At 37.7% G+C, this 23123-nt stretch overlaps 1 protein-coding gene across 1 annotated transcript in view; it reads right to left on the reverse strand.

Annotated features, from left to right (window-relative positions):
* NLRC4 (NLR family CARD domain containing 4) overlaps nt 1–23123 on the reverse strand; it is a 153571-nt gene that overhangs the window by 17736 nt on the left and 112712 nt on the right. The gene's annotated exons all lie outside the window — the stretch shown is intronic.

Consider the following 23123-nt stretch of genomic DNA (forward strand, 5'->3'; position numbering starts at 1 on the left):
TACTAAAGCTGTAAAGCATGATCCTGCTCCCTCGCATCATGAGATCTGCATAGAAGATGTTCAAATAAGATTGAGCCTTCGTGACTGGGTCTTTTATAGGGGACGCGCCTTCATGCACACTAAGTCCATACACGGTCACAACAGTGTGTCTTATAGTGCTTGCATATACATTATTGCATTTGTAAATGGGAATCATTCATAAATGTGAGTTTATTAATGTACGTGCAAACACGGAATTACATTGTTACTAGCATTCTTGCAAAAATGTTGATGTATAGTGCTCCACACATGTGCAACTCCTGAGTTTACTTACTTGTTTTTAAACAGAGGATACCAAAAGAACATAGAAATTGGTCAATCAAATGATTTATCTGCAAAATCCCACAGACTTTAGTGGTGACTTTTATAGAAAAGTCATGAAATAAATTGATTGTGACCATCCCCTAAATTTGATAAATAGTAAATTGGAATTTATTTTTTTCATAATTGTAAACTCTATCTGAATTGTGAAACAAAAATCTGGGGTCTTTAGGTCTCTTTAATTTTATTTTTACACAGGTAAATTTGTACTGTTCTATTTTTGGGAATAATTAAAAAATAATAAAAGAAATAGTCATTGTCTATACAATGGCATGTATTTATCAAGCCGTCAACTGCAAATACGCTGGAATTCCGCAGCATATTTGTGGCGAGCCTGATTTGCCTCCTTAGTTATCAAACCCTACAAACCGGCAAAAGTAGAATTTAGTGACATAACATACGATCCGCCGGACTCAGTCCGACACAGATCGATGCTTATGTCACTACAGGTGTTCCGAATGCAAGTTCAGCACAATCTGACTACTTTTGGAAGTTATCAAACTACTACCAGGTACGCTTTGCATTATTCCGGCCCAGCGTACCTGGTTTTCAATCCGCCGCCCTGGAGGCGGCGGATGCCATGGGAATCAATGGGAGTCAGAAAGCTTCAAGAGCTTATGTTCGCTGCTGCCCGATATCCCATTGATTCCTATGGGAACGTGTACACCTAACACCCTAACATGTACCCCGAGTCTAAACACCCCTAATCTGCCCCCCTACCCCGCCGCCACCTACATTATACTTATTAACCCCTAATCTGCCGTCCCTACCTACATTATACTTATTAACCCCTAATCTGCCCCCCTACACCGCCGCCAACTACATTATACTTATTAACCCCTAATCTGCTTTCCCTACACCACTGCCACCTACATTATATTTATTAACCCCTAATCTGCCCCCCCCTACACCGCCGCCACCAACCTACATTTATTAACCCCTAATCTGCCGCCCCCCAATGTCGCCGACACTATATTAAATTTATTAACCCCTAAACCTAAGTCTAACCCTAACACCCCCTAACAAATATAATTTAAATATATCTAAATAAATATTACTATCATTAACTAAATAATTCCTATTTAAAACTAAATACTTACCTATAAAATAAACCCTAAGATAGCTACAATATAACTAATAGTTACATTGTAGCTAGCTTAGGGGTTATATTTATTTTACAGGCAACTTTGTATTTATTTTAACTAGGTACAATAGTTATTAAATAGTTATTAACTATTTAATAACTTTCAAGTTAAAATAAAGACAAATATACCTGTAAAATAAAACCTAATCTAAGTTACAATTAAACCTAACACTACACTATAATTAAATAAATTCCCTAAACTTAATACAATTAAATACAATTAAAAACAATTATCTAAAGTACAAAAAAACGCCCACTAAATTACAGAAAATAAAATAATTACAAGATTTTTAAACTAATTACACCTAATCTAATCCCCCTAACAAAATAAAAAAGTCCCCCAAAATAAAAAAGCCCTACCCTACACTAAATTACAAATAGCCCTTAAAAGGGCCTTTTGTGGGGCATTGCCCCAAAGTAATCAGCTCTTTTACCTGTAAAAACAAATTACAACCCCCCAACATTAAAACCCACCACCCACACAACCAACCCTACTCTAAAACCCACCCAATCCCCCCTTAAAAAAACCTAACACTAACCCCTTGAAGTAAAAAAGGTAAAGTCCAGCACAGAGCACAATCCAAAATGGAAGAGGGTAATCCTTATAGTGACTGCCACACTCAATAATAGTAATCCAAACATGACTAAGGGGTACTGACCCCGAAACGTTGTGGTCCTTTGTCTGATCCTGTATGATTAATACATTTTGGATTTTTACTACAGAGGAGTCATTCTTTTTTGGATTACTAACCCCTTGAAGATCACCCTACCTTGAGACGTCTTCACCTAACCAGGCCGAAGTCCTCAACGAAGCAGGGCGAAATGGTCCTCCAGACGGTCAGAAGTCTTCATCCAAGCCGGGCAGAAGAGGTCCTCCAGACGGGCAGAAGTCTCCATTCAGGCGGCATCTTCTATCTTCATCCATCCGGCGCGGAGCGTGTCCATCTTCAAGACATCCGACGCGGAGCATCCTCTTCTAACGACATCCGACGACTGAATGAATGTTCCTTTAAATTACGTCATCCAAGATGGCGTCCCTTGAATTCCGATTGGCTGATAGAATTCTATCAGCCAATCAGAATTAAGGTAGGAAAAATTCTATTGGCTGATGCAATCAGCCAATAGGATTGAGGTTTAATCCTATTGGCTGATCCAATCAGCCAATAGGCTTGAGCTCGCATTCTCTTGGCTGTTCCAATCTGCTGTGCTTGTGTTTAGCTGTAATTTTCCTGTTACACATTTACTGTACCCACACATATTATATACCATTTCTCTCGCCATTAAATGGACTTTCTAAAGATACCATTATTTTCATCATATCTGATAATTTACTATAAAAAAATTATAAAATATGATAAACAAATGGAAAAAAACACACTTTTTCTAACTTTGACCCCTAAAATCTGTTACTCATCTGCAACCACCAACAAACAACCATACTAAATAGTTTCTAAATTTTGTCCTGAGTTTAGAAATACCCAATGTTTACATGTTCTTTGCTTTTTTTGCAAGTTATAGGGCAATAAGTACAAGTAGCACTTTGCTACTTCCAAACATTTTTTTTTTTTTAATTAGTGATAGTTACATTGGAACACTGATATCTTTCAGGAATCACTAAATATCCCTTGACATGTATATATTTTTTTTTTAAAAAGACAACCTAAAGTATTGATCTAGGCCCATTTTGGTATATTTCATGCCACCATTTAACAGCCAAATGCGATCAAATAAAAAAAATTGTTCACTTTTTCACAAATTTTAGGTTTCTCACTGAAATTATTTACAAACAGCTTGTGCAATTATGGCACAAATGGTGGTAAATTCTTCTCTTGGATCCCCTTTGTTCAGAAATAGCAGACATATATGTCTTTGGCATTGTTTTTTGCTAATAATAAGGCCGCTAATTGCCGCTGTGCACCACACTTGTATTATGCTCAGCAGTGAAGGGGTTAATTAGGTAGCTTGCAGGGTTAATTTCAGCTTTAGTGTAGAGATCAGCCTCCCACCTGAAACATCCCACCCCACGATCACTCCCAAACAGCTCTCTTCCCTCCCCCACCCCACAATTGTCCCCGCCATCTTAAGTACTGGCAGAAAGTCTGCCAGTACTAAAATAAAAGTTTTTTTTGTTGTTTTTTGTTAAAAACATATTCAGCTATTTAGGCTCCCCTCTTAGCCCCCAACCTCCCTGATCCCCCCTAACCCCTCCCCCTCTACCTTATTGTGTGCCATCTTGGGTACTGGCAGCTGCCTGCCAGTACCCAGTTTGCCATAAAATATGGTATTTTTTAAAAAAAATATATTTTTTATAAAATTATTAAATAGTTTCTGTAGTGTAGCTGCCCCCCTCAATATCCAACCCCCACCCCTCCCAGATCCCTTAGCTAGAAATTCCCCCCCTCCTCTCTCCCACATTATCTAATAAACATCTAGATTACGAGTTTTGCATTATGAGCACCATTCACCTCACTATAGCGCTGCTATTACTGCTTTGAGCTGTTTTTACATGTTCATGCTCCATTTCCCCATAGACATCAATGGGGAGAGCCAGCTAAAAAAAAAGCCTAACGTCTGCAATAAAGAAGCGTAAAGCTCCATAACGCAGCCCCATTGATTCCTATGTGGAAAGAAAAGTTATGTATACACCTAACCCTCTAACATAAACCCCGAGTCTAAACACCCCTAATCTGCCGCCCCCAACATCGCCAATACCTACATTACACTTATTAACCTCTAATCTGCTGCCCCTGACATCGCCGCCACCTACATTATACTTATTAACCCCCTAATATGCTGCCCCTAACATCGCCGCCACCTACCTACACTTATTAACCCCTAAACTTAGCCCTAAGTCTAACCCTAACACCCACTAACTTGAACATAATTAAATAAATCTAAATAAAAATTAAAATTAATACCTAAATAATTCCTATTTAAAACTAAATAAATACCTGTAAAATAAACCCTAATATAGCTACAATATAACTAATAGTTACATTGTATCTGACTTAGGTTTTATTTTTATTTCACAGGCAAGTTTGTATTCATTTTAACTAGGTAGACTAGTTAGTAAATAGCTATTAACTATTTACTAACTACCTAGCTAAAATAAATACAAATTTACCTGTAAAATAAAACCTAACCTGTCTTACACTAACACCTAACCTTACACTACAATTAAATAAATTACATTAACTAAATACAATTAACTAAATTACAAAAACAAACAAACACTAAATTAAACAAAATAAAAAATAAATTATCAAATATTTAAGCTAATTAAACCTAATCTAATAGCCCTATTAAAATAAAAAGCCCCCCAAAATAAAAAAAAACCATAGCCTAAACTAAACTGCCAATAGCCCTTACAAGGGCCTTTTGTGGGGCATTGCCCCAAAGAAATCAGATCTTTTATCTGTAAAAAAAAAATACAAACAACCCCCCAATAGTAAAACCCACCACCCACACAACCAAACCCCCAAATACATGCAATCAGCCAATAGGATTGAGGTTTAATCCTATTGGCTGATCCAATCAGCCAATAGGCTTGAGCTCGCATTCTCTTGGCTGTTCCAATCTGCTGTGCTTGTGTTTAGCTGTAATTTTCCTGTTACTCATTTACTGTACCCACACATATTATATACCATTTCTCTCGCCATTAAATGGACTTTCTAAAGATACCATTATTTTCATCATATCTGATAATTTACTATAAAAAAATTATAAAATATGATAAACAAATGGAAAAAAACACACTTTTTCTAACTTTGACCCCTAAAATCTGTTACTCATCTGCAACCACCAACAAACAACCATACTAAATAGTTTCTAAATTTTGTCCTGAGTTTAGAAATACCCAATGTTTACATGTTCTTTGCTTTTTTTGCAAGTTATAGGGCAATAAGTACAAGTAGCACTTTGCTACTTCCAAACATTTTTTTTTTTTTAATTAGTGATAGTTACATTGGAACACTGATATCTTTCAGGAATCACTAAATATCCCTTGACATGTATATATTTTTTTTTTAAAAAGACAACCTAAAGTATTGATCTAGGCCCATTTTGGTATATTTCATGCCACCATTTAACAGCCAAATGCGATCAAATAAAAAAAATTGTTCACTTTTTCACAAATTTTAGGGTTCTCACTGAAATTATTTACAAACAGCTTGTGCAATTATGGCACAAATGGTGGTAAATTCTTCTCTTGGATCCCCTTTGTTCAGAAATAGCAGACATATATGTCTTTGGCATTGTTTTTTGCTAATAATAAGGCCGCTAATTGCCGCTGTGCACCACACTTGTATTATGCTCAGCAGTGAAGGGGTTAATTAGGTAGCTTGCAGGGTTAATTTCAGCTTTAGTGTAGAGATCAGCCTCCCACCTGAAACATCCCACCCCACGATCACTCCCAAACAGCTCTCTTCCCTCCCCCACCCCACAATTGTCCCCGCCATCTTAAGTACTGGCAGAAAGTCTGCCAGTACTAAAATAAAAGTTTTTTTTGTTGTTTTTTGTTAAAAACATATTCAGCTATTTAGGCTCCCCTCTTAGCCCCCAACCTCCCTGATCCCCCTAACCTCTCCCCCTCTACCTTATTGTGTGCCATCTTGGGTACTGGCAGCTGCCTGCCAGTACCCAGTTTGCCATAAAATATGGTATTTTTAAAAAAATATATATTTTTTATAAAATTATTAAATAGTTTCTGTAGTGTAGCTGCCCCCCCTCAATATCCAACCCCCACCCCTCCCAGATCCCTTAGCTAGAAATTCCCCCCTCCTCTCTCCCACATTATCTAATAAACATCTAGATTACGAGTTTTGCATTATGAGCACCATTCACCTCACTATAGCGCTGCTATTACTGCTTTGAGCTGTTTTTACATGTTCGTGCTCCATTTCCCCATAGACATCAATGGGGAGAGCCAGCTAAAAAAAAAGCCTAACGCCTGCAATAAAGAAGCGTAAAGCTCCATAACGCAGCCCCATTGATTCCTATGTGGAAAGAAAAGTTATGTATACACCTAACCCTCTAACATAAACCCCGAGTCTAAACACCCCTAATCTGCCGCCCCCAACATCGCCAATACCTACATTACACTTATTAACCTCTAATCTGCTGCCCCTGACATCGCCGCCACCTACATTATACTTATTAACCCCCTAATATGCTGCCCCTAACATCGCCGCCACCTACCTACACTTATTAACCCCTAAACTTAGCCCTAAGTCTAACCCTAACACCCACTAACTTGAACATAATTAAATAAATCTAAATAAAAATTAAAATTAATACCTAAATAATTCCTATTTAAAACTAAATAAATACTTACCTGTAAAATAAACCCTAATATAGCTACAATATAACTAATAGTTACATTGTATCTGTCTTAGGTTTTATTTTTATTTCACAGGCAAGTTTGTATTCATTTTAACTAGGTAGACTAGTTAGTAAATAGCTATTAACTATTTACTAACTACCTAGCTAAAATAAATACAAATTTACCTGTAAAATAAAACCTAACCTGTCTTACACTAACACCTAACCTTACACTACAATTAAATAAATTACATTAACTAAATACAATTAACTAAATTACAAAAACAAACAAACACTAAATTACACAAAATAAAAAATAAATTATCAAATATTTAAGCTAATTAAACCTAATCTAATAGCCCTATCAAAATAAAAAGCCCCCCAAAATAAAAAAAAAACATAGCCTAAACTAAACTGCCAATAGCCCTTACAAGGGCCTTTTGTGGGGCATTGCCCCAAAGAAATCAGATCTTTTATCTGTAAAAAAAAATACAAACAACCCCCCAATAGTAAAACCCACCACCCACACAACCAAACCCCCAAATACAATCCTATCTGAAAAAAACCTAAGCTCCCCATTGCCCTGAAAAGGGCATTTGGATGGGCATTGCCCTTAAAAGGGCATTTAGCTCTTTTTCAGCCCAAACACTAAGCTAAAAATAAAACCCACCCAATAAACCCTTAAAAAAACCTAACACTAACCCCTGAAGATCCACTTACAGTTTTTGAAGACCGGACATCCATCCTCAACAAAGCTGGGAGAAGTCTTCATCCAAGCAGCAAGAAGTCCTCAACGAAGCCGGGAGAAGTCTTCACCCAAGCGTCAAAAAGTGGTCATCCAGGCGGGCAAAAGTCTTCATCCAGACGGCATCTCCTATATTAATCCTTCCAACGCGGAGCGGCTCCATCTTCAAGACATCCGGCGTGGAGCATCCTCTTCTTTCGATGGTTGCTGAAGAATGAAGGTTCCTTTAAATGACGTCATCCAAGATGGTATCCCTTGAATTCCGATTGGCTGATGCAATCAGCCAAAAGGATTGAGCTTCAATCCTATTGGCTGATCCAATCAGCCAATAGGATTGAGCTCGCATTCTATTGGCTGATTGGATTAGCCAATAGGATTGAAGCTCAATCCTATTGGCTGATTGCATCAGCTAATAGGATTTTTTCACATTTGATTACGATTGGCTGATAGAATTCTATCAGCCAATCGGAATTCAAGGGATGCCATCTTGGATGACGTCATTTAAAGGAACCTTTATTCTTCAGCGACCATAAAAAGAAGAGGATGCTCCATGCCGGATGTCTTGAAGATGGAGCCGCTCTGCGTCGGAAGGATGAAGATAGAAGATGCCATCTGGATGAAGACTTCTGCCTGCATGGAGGACCAATTCTTGCCACTTGGATGAAGACTTCTCCCGGCTTCATTGAGAACTTCTTGCCGCTTGGATGAAGACTTCTCCCGGCTTCGTTGAGGATGGATGTCCGGTCTTCAAAAACTGCAAGTGGATCTTCGGGGGTTAGTGTTAGGGTTTTTTAAGGGTTTATTGGGTGGGTTTTATTTTTAGATTAGGGTTTGGGCACTTGAAAAAGAGCTAAATGCCCTTTTAAGGGCAATGCCCATCCAAATGCCCTTTTCAGGGCAATGGGGAGCTTAGGTTTTTTAGATAGGATTTTATTTGGGGGGTTTGGTTGTGTGGGTGGTGGGTTTTACTGTTGGGGTGTTTGTATTTTTTTTACAGGTAAAAGAGCTGATTCTTTGGGGCAATTTTGATCGGGCTATTAGATTAGGTTTAATTAGCTTAAATATTTGATAATTTATTTTTTATTTTGTGTAATTTAGTGTTTGTTTGTTTTTGTAATTTAGTAAATTGTATTTAATTAATGTAATTTATTTAATTGTAGTGTAAGGTTAGGTGTTAGTGTAAGACAGGTTAGGTTTTATTTTACAGGTAAATTTGTATTTATTTTAGCTAGGTAGTTAGTAAATAGTTTATAACTATTTACTAACTAATCTACCTAGTTAAAATAAATACAAACTTAGCTGTGAAATAAAAATAAAACCTAAGATAGCTACAATGTAACTATTAGTTATATTGTAGCTAGTTTAGGGTTTATTTTACAGGTAAGTAGGTATTTAGTTTTAAATAGGAATTATTTAGTTAATGATAGTAGTCATTTTTATTTAGATTTATTTTAATTATATTAAAGTTAGTGGGTGTTCGGGTTACACTTAGGGTTAGGTTTAGGGGTTAATAACTTTACTATAGTGGCGGCAATTTTGAGGGCAGCATATTAAGGGTTAATAACAGTAATGTAGGTTGCGGAGATGTTAGGGACATCAGATTAGGGGTTAATAATATTTAACTAGTGATTGCGATGTCAGGGGCAGTGGTTTAGGGGTTAATATGTTTATTATAGTGGCAGTGATGTCCGGAGCAGCAGATTAGGGGTTAATAATTTTATTTTAGTGTTTGCGATGTGGGAGGGCCTCGGTTTAGGGGGTTAATAGGTAGTTTATGGGTGTTAGTGCACTTTTTAGCACTTAAGTTATGAGTGTTATGTTACAGCTTTGTAGCGTAAAACTCAGAACTACTGACTTTCAGTTTACGGTATGGATCTTGACAATATAGGGTGTACCGCTCACTTTTTGACTGGACAGGCAAACTCGTAATACCGGCGCTGTGGAAGTTCCATTGAAAAAGGACTTTTTGAAAGCTGTGGTAGCTACGTTGCATTACGGCCAAAAAAGTGTGCGGTACAGATATACCTGCAAGACTCGTAATACCAGCGGTAGTGAAAAAGCAGCGTTATGAAGCTTTTTCACTCATAACGCAAAACTCGTAATCTAGCCGAAAGTGTCTCATAGTGTAGTGTTCCCACCGTACCCCCGCACGTGATCTTGCCCCCCTCTGACCACATTCTCCCATCGATGGCCAAACCACCCACCCGCCTCCCTGCATCGGTTCCCACCCACCAACGATTACGACCATCGATGACCAATGCATAGAGGGCCAAAGAGTGGCTCTATCTGCATCGGATGGCTAACAAATGTTATTGCAGGATGCCTCAATATTGGAGGCATTTCTGCAATAACATGAAATCGTCTGGAAGCGATCAGGATCGCTTCCACCGATTGGACACACCAACGACGTACAGGGTACATTCTTAGTCGTTAAGGACTTTTTTGTAGGATGTACCCTGTATGTTATTGGTCATTAAGGGGTTAAGATACTTGGCAAGAACAAGTGGAATAAATATGTGAAAGATTATAAAATATTCTTCAGAGGCGCAATCAATACAAACATTCATTTTATTTAGATATCAGTATTGACTGGGCATGCACGTTCGTCATTAGCTGTTGAATGCAGAAGAAGGTGACTGCTCATGGCATTCAAGTCTTTTCAGAGGTAGATTTCTTCTTGTGAAAGTGCAACAAAGTAAGATCTGTGCAAATCCATATCTTAGTGTTCTGCACTTTCACAAGAATAAATTTGGTTCCGAAAAGAGCCAGATGCCGCACATCCACCTTCTTCCACATGCAGCAGCAAACAAAACTGCCAAATGCACATGCCTAGTATTGGCTTAAAGGAACATTACGGTCAAAATTTAAATGCACATAGATGAATTACATCTTTGAATAGAAACATATTTGTAATATACATGTATTAGCATAAATGCTTCTAGTAAAGATTATCACTGTTTTGGTGTTAATATTTTTCTCTGCACGTGCATGTTAATGCATAGCTTGATATTCTCAGTGCACCAGCATTTTACATACTGCAGCTGCTCAGAGTAAATAAAAGACTGTGTCATTACCAGATGGTACTAAAGTATAAACAAAAATTATATCTATCCGACGGCGCTAACTCCCAAGACCTATGCTCCTATAACAAATGGGTCTCTAGTTACCCAAAGAGAAAGACAGATAAGTAGGATATGTTAGGAGCGCCTAGGATAAAGGCTGGGTTTAGTGGAGAGTACAAGCTAAAATACTAAAATATCAACAGAGTTTAATATCACATATATAATAACAGATAATCAATAACACATTTTTATAAATGTATAAGAGTACATGGATCCATAGTACTAATAAAACCAGTAATACAGTCACAATGTTATGATAATACAATAAGATAATACAATAAGATATAAAAATGATACAATAAGGTATAAAAATATAAAACAAATATGAAGAATAAGTCCAAGATATACACGTAAAACGGCCCCTAGGGGTCTAGGGCACAAAGACAGTTGGAGATAAAAAACGAAATGAGAATCAAGTGTGCGATATTCCAATTATCAGTAAAAAATAAAAATAAAAATATAAATATATATATATATAATATTTTAAAATGTCAGTGAAGTCCAAATGACTGAGTGAAGAAAGTCCTATTAATCCAAGTAAAGAAATATAAAGTCAAGTGATCCAAAATAATATTAAGTCAAGTGATCAAAAAACCTTTGTGATCCAAAACGATCCAGGTGTATAAACTGATCCAAATAAATTATGCCAATAAGTGATTGGTGATCCGATTTCTGAAAAAAAACACAAAAATCAAAACTACACCAAAAAGGAGTGAAAAATACTGAAAATATGAAACAAGAAAATGTGAAAAATATAAAAATATATGAAAAATAAAGAAAATCAAAAAAGGGGTAATCAAGTGTATCAAATATAAAACTCCATATAATGTGAAGAGCTCCAATACCTGTGAAATAAGAAAAAATACAACATAGAGCAGTATTGTTTAAAATAGACTCTAAGTAATAAGAATATAGCTCACCATATATGCCAACGCGTTTCGGCCCACCAATAGGGCCTTTCTCAAGACTTGAGAAAGGCCCCAATTAGAAAGATCCATTCGTGAGTCAGATTTACTTATTTTAAACAGGCATCTTGTTTTCCCCCCTTTTTTTAATCTATTTTTGTTAGTAGTTTATGTAATTATAATAGCTGTCACTTTAAATAATTTAGATGTGCTATAACTCCATTCACATAATACCAGTTTGGTATGGTAATTTATATGGTAGTGAGAAAGATGAGGCGCTGGAGAATTGACCCTGCTCGACTAATGTATTCCCCTCTAAGAAAACAGTGGTTGATATGTAGTGAATGTAGTCCAGCGTTAGATTAGCACGGGTAGAGTATTTAGTTAAATTCTATAATTTGAATATATTGTATTTTGTGATTGGATAAATGTTTAATGTATGTACTGCAATGTTGTTATTATATATTTATTGTAGGTAATCCTAAGTATTTATCAACATTCAGTTAATAAAAAGATATAAACAGGTATATACAACTGATATATATAAACTTGTTGTCTAATGTGAGCTTCTTATCTATATATAAATACTAATAAAACATTTGTATAATTAGACAGAAATTTAATAACTTAAAATAAAAAGGGACGTCTCCCTTATAACATCGATTTCATCAGAGAAAACAATTGAATAACTGTAGTATATATTTCCGCTATTTGATAATCAGGTACCTGTTATATAGTGTAACAAATAATAATGTCCAGAAATTGGATTAAAAAACTTAAAGATCCAAACGAGATGACCTCCCCGCTATTCAAGATAAAGCCTAAGGGCGAAACACGTTGACCTTGACACTGTTGTCACTCTGCACTTTATGTTTTTATTTTGATTGCTGTTATAATTGCCAAGAAAGGAAAGACAACTACTACAAGACTTCCTTTGCTGATTACCTCCTGCAACATTGCAGCTGGACGTTGCTACAACCTGCATTTGTTTCTAATCAGCTCTACTAAGTTGCACAGAGAGATTGCCAAGTTTTACTTTGATCTCCAACGATACAGATCATTCTGTTAGTCACTACTAGTGACCGCAAAGATTTCCTCTAAGTCACCACTGTTAGTGACCGCAAAGACCACTTTTTAGTCACAATGTGTGACCGCAAAGATATAACCGCAAGTTAATACATGCAAGTCACAATCTGTGACCGCAAAGACCTTGCCGTATAACATCACTGATGTCCGGTAAAGATTCTACTCCTAGTCACCACTTGTGACCGCAAAGACCCCACCACTAGTCACCTCCGTGACCGCAAAGACCTCATTACAGTCACTACAAGTGACCGCCAAGTCCACTATGCTAACACAGAAAGTGAGATACACATAGCCTAAGATCTCCCTCTCTAACCCTAAAGGTCACGAGTTCAATTCCCACCACATTCCTTTGTTGGTTCAGAAAGGAAAGACAACTACTACAAGACTTCCTTTGCCGATTACCTCCTGCAACATTGCAGCAGTACGTTGCTACAACCTGCATTTGTTTCTAATCAGCTCTACTAAGTTGCACAGAGAGATTGCCAAGTTTTACTTTGATCTCCAACGATACAGATCATTCTGTTAGTCACTACTAGTGACCGCAAAGATTTCCTCTAAGTCACCACTGTTAGTGACCGCAAAGACCACTTTTAAGTCACAATCTGTGACCGCAAAGATATAACCGCAAGTTAATACATGCAAGTCACAATCTGTGACCGCAAAGACCTTGCTGTATAACATCACTGATGTCCGGTAAAGATTCTACTCCTAGTTACCACTTGTGACCGCAAAGACCCCACCACTAGTCACCTCCGTGACCGCAAAGACCTCATTACAGTCACTACAAGTGACCGCCAAGTCCACACTGCGAGGATTGCATTATAGTCACTGCACGTGACCGCAAAGTTTAACATCCAAGTCACTGAATGTGACCGCAACGACCACACTAAAAGAGAAATCAGGTGTGCCAAGAGACCAGCGTAAGTTGCAATCTCCCCCAAGACTCCCTAATTACACACGGAATAGGGGAATACACCTTCTGATACACATACAGATTAAAGTTAAAAAAATTGCAACATAATAAGCGCTTGACAGAATAGGATCACTGGTTACATTACAACTATATTGAAACAGCTACGATCACAAGTGTGACGTAGGAAAAGTCACATGACATATTTTTAAATACCAGTCTCTCACTAACGGACCGGTAACACACACCCGCCACAATAGCGGGGAGGTCATCTCGTTTGGATCTTTAAGTTTTTTTAATCCAATTTCTGGACATTATCATTTGTTACACTATATAACAGGTACCTGATTATCAAATAGCGGAAATATATACTACAGTTATTCAATTGTTTTCTCTGATGAAATCGATGTTATAAGGGAGACGTCCCTTTTTATTTTATGTATGCTTTTAACAAGTTATTAAATTTCTGTCTAATTATACAAATGTTTTATTAGTATTTATATATAGATAAGAAGCTCACATTAGACAACAAGTTTATATATATCAGTTGTATATACCTGTTTATATATTTTTATTAACTGAATGTTGATAAATACTTAGGATTACCTACAATAAATATATAATAACAACATTGCAGTACATACATTAAACATTTATCCAATCACAAAATACAATATATTCAAATTATAGATTTTAACTAAATACTCTACCCGTGCTAATCTAGCGCTGGACTACATTCACTACATATCAACCACTGGTATGGTAATTTATATACCACATTCTGCTTATTGTATTATATAAAAACCTATATGAATCATCTCCCAAAAGATCATAAATATATGGATTGTAAACTTGGGGAACTAAAAAATCCCATCTTAAAAATAATTCCACCTTAAACAATTGTAACCATTATAGAAATAGAACAGAAAGTATCTTGATCTGAAGTGATGATGAAAATGCTGGATACTAATCAAACAAATACAGGTAGCCCTCAGTTTACGCCGGGGTTAGGTTCCAGGAGGAATGGTTGTAAATCAAAACCGTTATAAATTGAAACCCAGTTTATAATGTAAGTCAAAGGGAAGTGAGGGGGTTAGGTTCCAGACCCCTCTTAAAATTGTCATAAGTAACACCTAATACATTATTTTTAAAGCTTTTAAATGAAGACTTTAAATGTTAAATAGCATTATAAACCTAATAATATAGATTGTATCATCATCAAACTAAGTTTAATGAACAAAAACATTTGCTAACAGCACCTATTTAAATAATCACACAACAGACTGCATCATCATCAAACTAAGTTAAATAAACAAAAACATTTTTTACTTGCATTTTTCTGCAAACAGCTCTCTGCATTGTTAGCATGTTAGATAATATTGGGTCTGCACCTTTTCTGTTCATTTCAATCTGCAGTGATTAATAGGCAGTTAGGCAGCCTCACCTCAAGCTGCTGGACAGGAAGATAATAGGGAAGTGGCTGCTAAAACTTGTTGCTTGATAGCTAATGTCTGCTCTGTGTACACAGATCCCTTTCAGGCTGTTAAGTTGCATATCTTTGCTGCAAAACAAGCGGACAGCTCCACCTACTGGCTATTTTAATTAGTGCACTTTGCTTTCCAAAGCTTTTCAATAGCAGTCACATGACTGAAAAAAATGGTTGTTATTCTGAAATGGCGCAAATTGAACCGGCGTAAACCGAGGGCCACCTGTACACAATATAAACTTGTTATCTTCACTTGGTAAAGATACATACATATGTAGATTGCATTAGAACTTGCAACATTTCCTAGTATACATGTAGAAAACACGCTAGGCTGTTTCTGTACCCGCTATAATCAAAACAAAGTAACATTCTTTTAATATAATTCATTGCGAAGGTTTTCATATAGATTATATGTACAAGTTATTATAAATGTATCTATATAAGTATTTCAAAGTGTTTTCAGATTTTTCCTAACTATGTATAAGTGTAGATATTACATCATGTAAAAAAAAAGCAATAACAAGTCTGTTTACCCAAACAATCTATTTATACATGAGGACTGCACAGATTGGGACTTTTGCCCTTTTTAAAGATGGAGGATGCAACTCCGGATCAGTAAAGTGACAACCAATCACAAAAGAATGACATCGGAATTTAGGAACAATGGGAGGACTTTTAACCCTATTTCAACTCCAGGTAATCAGACGCACACCATCCAACTTTCCTTTGAAAAAGCCATACACTGACGGTGAAACGTACGTCAGGAATATTAACTGAACGCCAGTATACGTTGTGTACAAGTAAGGTTGCCAGGACAGGTATTGAGAGATTACTACTTACCCAGGGGGAACCAGCTAAGCTGGTGTGGCATGCTATTTCTCTCCACCCTACCAAAGGTTAAGTTATCTCTCCCACTTAAAGCTTTGATAGTGGTTCGATACCCGAGTGACTGTATACTTTGATGTGTATATTTTGTGGCTTTTAATGATTTTATGTATTTTAAATAAATAATCCTTTTACCTGAAGCAGCTGTTTGCGGTTGGTATATACTGGTTACCTTGCAGTATAAAATCGGGCGTGCGTCTGTACCTAGAGCCTGTTAGGCTCAGCAAAGTGTGAGTAACCCCTTGGTGGGACTACGAATGTGAAGATAATATTTATTTTTCACCAAATTGTATTGCACTATATTTTTCTTATTTTGTTTTTGAGGCAAGAAACCATATGAATCACTTCAATCACTGGAATTGAGGAGGACTGCCACAGATCACCCATATCCTTACACCCTATATATAATTTTTACTTTTATATTTGTGTATTATTTAGTTTATCACTTTTTATTTTCACATATTTATTCACCAAGTGATTATTGTACTTTTGTTTAACCTTATAATCGAACATCCAATGGAGGGCAACACTCTGTCAGAAGGATGGTCAGTACCTGGTGATGATAAATCTAGAAAAAAAGGAGAGCACCTAAAAGTGCCAATCACGCAGACTGGATCAATTAGCAGTGGTCCAGCTCACTGAATGCTCACAGGGGAGATGCTCAGATGCAAAATAGCAGGCAGCAAACAGAAATCCTATTCCTGTGAGTGACATGAGACAAAATCCATAGCCTAGTACAGTTTGGGTATGCAAAGTGCACAATTATTAGTCAGACTTACAGAAAGCAGCACACCTCCAGGTGCAATAGAGGCAAGCTGGAACCTCTCAGTCGCCCAGCAGACTGTGCTCAGGAATAGATGGCGTCTGTTCACCAGCCACACGGTATAGATCCAAGAGATAAGTCCAAAAATAAATGCAGCAAGTGTATCAGATAAAAGAATGTATTTATTAAAATCAAAGCAACTCGTTTCTCAGCCCACAAGGGCTGTTTCCTCAGGCTAAACAGTAAAAATATAACATTGATACACTTGCTATATACACTTACAAACCATATCATTGGTTAATTGATGCAACCAGCCTCTTCCCTAAACCTAATTAATCAATATACACCTGTTGTTAACCTCTTGTATACTAACAGTGAAACAGCTGATGGTAAATGTTGCTATTTGTATCAGCAATGTCATTGATAAAGCAACATACTAACACCATTCTTTTTATAAAAGAGGGCATGGCCCTAACTACTAAATAAAATAATTATTCAAACGTTCTACAAACTACCTCAATCTAAAAATAGTATATAGAGTTTAAAGCCAAAAGATTGGGCCTAAAAAATCAATTTAATACTGGCTATAGGTGCAATATGCCCTTTGGCCTAGTGAAACTAATCGTCATGGTAACAGTGGCCTTATCTGATTCTATTGTGGAATCATAACGAATCTTTAATGATCTTCATAAGTTATGTATAATTGTGCTAAATCTGACAAATACCATTCAAATGTGAAGAAAATATTTTCGGATTGCGGCTCTCGACATAACCCATGATGTCAGGGGTGTGTGTAAATACGACAGGCCAATGGTGTGCCAGCTGATTCATGTCTCTATAGAGGCGTGTATGTAAACATCATCAATGGCATCAAGATAGGGCATGTCTGGGTCTGCCTAATGTCCAATATTGTTCTAAGGGGGTATATATACTGAAGTGTGTCCATGATGTAAAATACATAATGTGTGATGAGCTCCGTGCATCCACTAATACCAGGACAAGAATATAGTGGAGACATCAGCATATAACCAATATACAATAAACTAACTATTAGCGTAGTGATCCATAATCAGGACTGGTTGTGATAAGACGGTGTCAGCTATTCCTAACGTCTGTGTTACCAAGTGGATGTTGATAACACAGGGGCCAAGACTGTATGTTATGATAATGATAACTAGTGTAATGAATAAAATGTGCTCAAAAAGGGGACTATTGTGATGAGTATGCCTATGCTCAAAAAGTACCTGGTGCAATTGTGAATGATAAAATAGAGTACGTGAACTCATAATGTGACGAGTGATAATATAAATAAATAATAAAGGATAAATGCTAAAACAGACCCATATAGCCAACACTTGGAAATGATAATCAGGCCAATATGGTGGGCATATCCAATAATAAAGAAAGGGGCATATAAACATTTGCTAAATAATAAAAAAAAGTGTTGTTCAATAAGAATGCAGATACTAAATGTGATACAGGACATAATGAGAACAATTGCTGGACATGTCCTAATATAAATGATATGTGTGTGGGTGTCTAACTAATTGGGGGGATGTAACGGGGTATCAAATTTTCCCTACAGTGGTAATAAAGGGGTGTATAACCCCTAATGGTGAAGGTGAATAAACAATGAGTATATCTGTAAGAAAAAGGGGTGAAATATTAATATATTCAATAAGTGACCACCTGCTGTTAAAGTGTTCATATTATCCATTGCTATTTGGCCACTTAGTGATTCGCAAATAGGCTTGCAAATGTGTCTAAAGTCGCATAAATTGCCCTAAAAATTGACACAATAAATACCTATATATACTTTGATGTGGAAGTATCCTACTACTAAGAAAAAAGGTTAAAATGACAATTGTAATATAAAATGCAAAATCTAGTGTGCCCCATCCCTCCAATGACCCTAAAGAATTACTTAAGTGTGTGTGTGTGTGTATATCTAGAAGAATAAAGTAATGTCATTCAATATCAAGTGACACCAATATTAATATTTGAGATTCCCTCAGTGACAGCTGTATATGTTTTATGTCTCCAAAGTGGGAGGAGCTATGTCTCCAAACAGATCAATTTGAAATTCCCTCTGTGACAACTGTGTATTTTTTATCTCTCCAAAATGGGAGGGATTATGTCTCCAATCAAACCAAATACCTGTGAGTCCAGTCAGTGGTCCAAAGTGGAAATCTTGTATGCATCTGAATGTGATGTGTGGTATTATCTTATCTGTATGTAGCTAAGAAGTGGTGTGGAGTATAATTGAAAAAAAAATAGCGGACTTACTGTTTACCCAAACAATAACTGCTAACAAGGATACACCGGATGACAACCAATATGTTGTTTCCAAATATAATTCAATTCAATAATGGGATATTTGAACTAGTTTTAGATGAATGCTGCCAAGTCAAGGTGTTCATTCAGACCATTAGGCAGAAGAGTCTATAATTTAGTGATCCAATAGGATTCACGTCTCCTAAGGGTCAAAAATGCATTGGCTTGGGCCCTAGGCACATGTTCAATTTCAACTTTTGGATTTATTTTTAATATTAGTTGAGTGTTCGCCCCATCTCTTTTTTACTTTGCGACATGTGCGGCCTACATATTGGACCCCACATTCGCAATTTAGCAGATAGACCACGAAAGTGGACTCGCAGGTCATGGAATTTTTAATACTAAATGATTCACCTGTTGTCTGAGAAGTAAATGTGGATATATGGTGTGAGATGTAAGAACACATGCCACAACGTTTCTTACCACACCTGGAAATTTTGTATTTGGGCCTTTTTTAGCATGAATTAACCAATGATATGGTTTTTAAGTGTATATAGCAAGTGTATCAATGTTTTATTTTTACTGTTAAGCCTGAGGAAACAGCCCTTGTGGGCTGAGAAACGCGTTGCTTTGTTTTTAATAAATACATTCTTTTATCTGATACACTTGCTGCATTTATTTTTGGACTTATCTCTTGGATCTATACCGTGTGGCTGGTGAATGGATGCCATCTATTCCTGAGCACAGTCTGCTTTTGCGACTGAGAGGTTCCAGCTTGCCTCTATTGCACCTGGAGGTGTGCTGCTTTCTGTAAGTCTGACCAATAATTGTGCACTTTGCATACCCAAACTGTACTAGGCTATGGATATTGTCTCATGTCACTCATAGGAATTTGATTTCTGTTTGCTGCCTGCTGTTTTTCATCTGAGCATCTCCCCTGTGAGCATTCAGTGAGCTGGACCACTGCTAATTGATCCAGTCTGCGTGATTGGCACTTTTACTCTACGTTTGTGAGTATCATTCTACTCCATATTGTTTCTCTAGTGTATAGACGTTACTAGGCCATGTTGGCGCCTCTGATTTCACACTTTGTTTACTGTGATCTTATGGGATTTCATTATAATCTTGAGAGATTTTATAGTAAATGACCTTAAACTGAGTAGGGGAATAAAGCGACTATGCCTGCACATGTCAGATGCACGCTTCCCTTGCACTCCTGGAACAAGTGTCCTGATTGGATGCTAAAAGTCCATTTACAAAAGGATGCGGCTCCCGAGAAATTTGTAGGTAAATATCTTCCTTTTTTAAAAAGAGATATTCACATGATATTTGTAGTCAGCTTTTTACAGATATGATGCTTCACTTTCAAGTAATTCAGCTTTTAGGTAACATGTCCCTTTAACAATTAAAGTCAACTACATCAGATGCCTCACCCTTTATCAATATATTATAATACAGCTACTTGCTCTGCTTCCAAAAACTAAAGCAACTGTTCAGATGGCAGAATTTATTTAGCCAGGGCCTAATCCCTTCCAGTCTTGTGAATATATTTGACCTTAAGCTGTGGGTCTTCTGTTTTGGATACAAATCAAAATGATGAATTCAGCACAATGTACACAAAGAAGGAAAACTTTTTTCTACAGAAGTGTGGCTTGTCCAGCTGCAATGCAAAGGCTTATCACAAGAGCAGTGTTAAAGGGACAGTAAAGTCAAAATTAAACTTTAATAATTCAGATAAATCATGCAGTTTTAAACAACTTTCCTATTTACTTCTATGATCAAATTTGTTTTGTTCTCTTAGTATCCTTTTGTTTAGAGTAAACCTAGCTTATAGGAGCTTAGCATGCATGTGTCTATAGCAGTCTTTGGCAGCAGTTTTTGTAACTATGTGTGCCATTGCTATAAACAATATTGCAAACACTGCTGCCAGATTGCTTAAGAAACGTGCATGCTCCTGAGCTCACCTAGAATTACTCTTTAACAAAGGATACCAAGAAAACTAAGCAAAATTGGTAATTGACAAACTGGATAGTTGTTTAAAATTGTGTGTTCTATCCGATACATTTAAGTTTAATTTTCACTTTACTTCCCCTTTAATCTACTTTTGCAAACTTTACATGGATATGTTGGACTGAGTTATTTTTTTACTTTTATACATAGCAGAAGATAAATAGTATATTTATTTATTTAAACATGAAACATCCTATATAATAAAAGGCCAAGTGTGTTTGTCCAAAGCTGTCATGCGCAGTAGTGACCCCCCATAGTAAAGTTAGCATATCACCCACCCAAAAACACACTTCACACATTTTAATGGGGTTGAAAGGCAGCAGCTCCTTTATTAACATAACATATAAATAACATTAACTTATTAACCAACCACAGTGCTTGCCCCCACTGTTTATTTTACAAGCCCCGCTCAACCCAGGGGAGGGGCTACCACTATAAAACCAACCCCCTGCTGTTGAAACAGGAAGCCCCATCCACCTCATTACAGGCGTAAGCCTCTACCGACCAGGGCAAGCACCCCACCACCACTCACCCCCCTGGCGCCACCACTCACCCCCTGGGTGAGAACCTCCAACCAGAGCTAAGGCCTTCTCAATCCCCTCTTTCTGTCAGGGTTTTTTCCCTGTTGTGTTTGCCATGTGCTGCTGGCAGCCAGTTTACTCACCTCTCTTCCTGACTATGGTGCATTGTGGGGGATGCTGCTCAATTCCTGCACTTCCTTTTATTGCCAGACTGGTGTGCATCATCCATGTGAGACAGGATGCAGTCTCAGAATTGTGATGTCATCACTTATTATTTAAAGGGCCTCTGTTCAGTATGCTTTGCCTTTGCGTTGTCTCAGACCTGTTTGTGAGAGTTCCTGTGTATTACCTGACTGCCTGATGTCCTTCTTGGTTCCTGATCACTGGCTTGTTCTTGACTCTGCAGTTTTCCTTGTTCCTGATTCCGGCTCATCTTACTATTCGCTTCGGCTCCTGACTCGGCTCTTCTGACTACCAGCTCTGGTTTTGATTCCTGGCTTGTTATTGGACTTGTGGACTTTTTATTATTTTTTGCTATTAATAAAGGTGTGATTATTTTTGCACTTCTCATCTCAGTCTGATTCCTGGCACCTTAACACTTTCAAGGTAAAATTAAAATGGTGTAAACCAACTTCATTGAGGTGGACCCCATCCTTCAGATAGAAACACCTTCCCGACTCCCCCTCAAACTCGACATGCCTCAAGCCCACACCCCCAATCCGTCTCACATACCCACTCACCATCCTATTAATCTTCCTTCTGGAAGCCTCCAACCTTACGCTGACCTCCACACCAAATGGCTCTCTATCTCCGACCACACTATGATCATACCCGGAAAGAGCAGCCGTAAGTGGTCCATTCCCCTTTTTATCTCCTCCACCAACTCCTTCTGGGACATGAATTCCAGATCGTTCCCCCCTAAATGGATGACCAAAATCTGGGGGGGGGAGAAAACAATCTGGCATACTCCACCACCTTTCCCACTAGCTGACCCCACTTCATACCCCGAATCCCAAACCACTTTATCTCAATTTGCTCCCTCATCAACCCCAACTGCACTCCATCCTCCTTCACTGCGGCACCCTTCCTGGCCCAGTAAACGTACGAATGTCCGATCACCCAGCACCTCACCGTACCTGCCAAAACAAATTTAAAGCCGTATCAGCTGCCGCACCCCTCACTTATACCCTCATTCCCAACCTGACATACCCACGAAACCTTTCAGATCTCCACCTCCTAATCTTCTTTATCACTGCCACATCCAGACCCAATCCCGCAGCCTCAGTCGCCGCCCCAATTCTGAAGGAATGTGACCCAAACTCCATCCCTCCCAGCCCTAGGATCCCCAATGCCTTCCTGAATACTGCAATAAATTGATACCGCGACAAGGCGGATCCATCCTCATGGACCAACAATGGGCCATTCCTCCTTGGGTGGAGACTGAAGTAATGCCGGAATGCTGCCACCGAGCAACACTCGCCCCCAATCTCCCTCACATGAATCAGGAATCCTTTTCCCATCTGATCCGTCTTGGACCTTCTCAACCACACTTCCAATGCCCTTTCCTTCAAGGTCACCTCATCCCAATGGATG

Source organism: Bombina bombina, chromosome 4 (genome assembly GCF_027579735.1).
Source record: "Bombina bombina isolate aBomBom1 chromosome 4, aBomBom1.pri, whole genome shotgun sequence".
Lineage (NCBI taxonomy): Eukaryota > Metazoa > Chordata > Amphibia > Anura > Bombinatoridae > Bombina > Bombina bombina.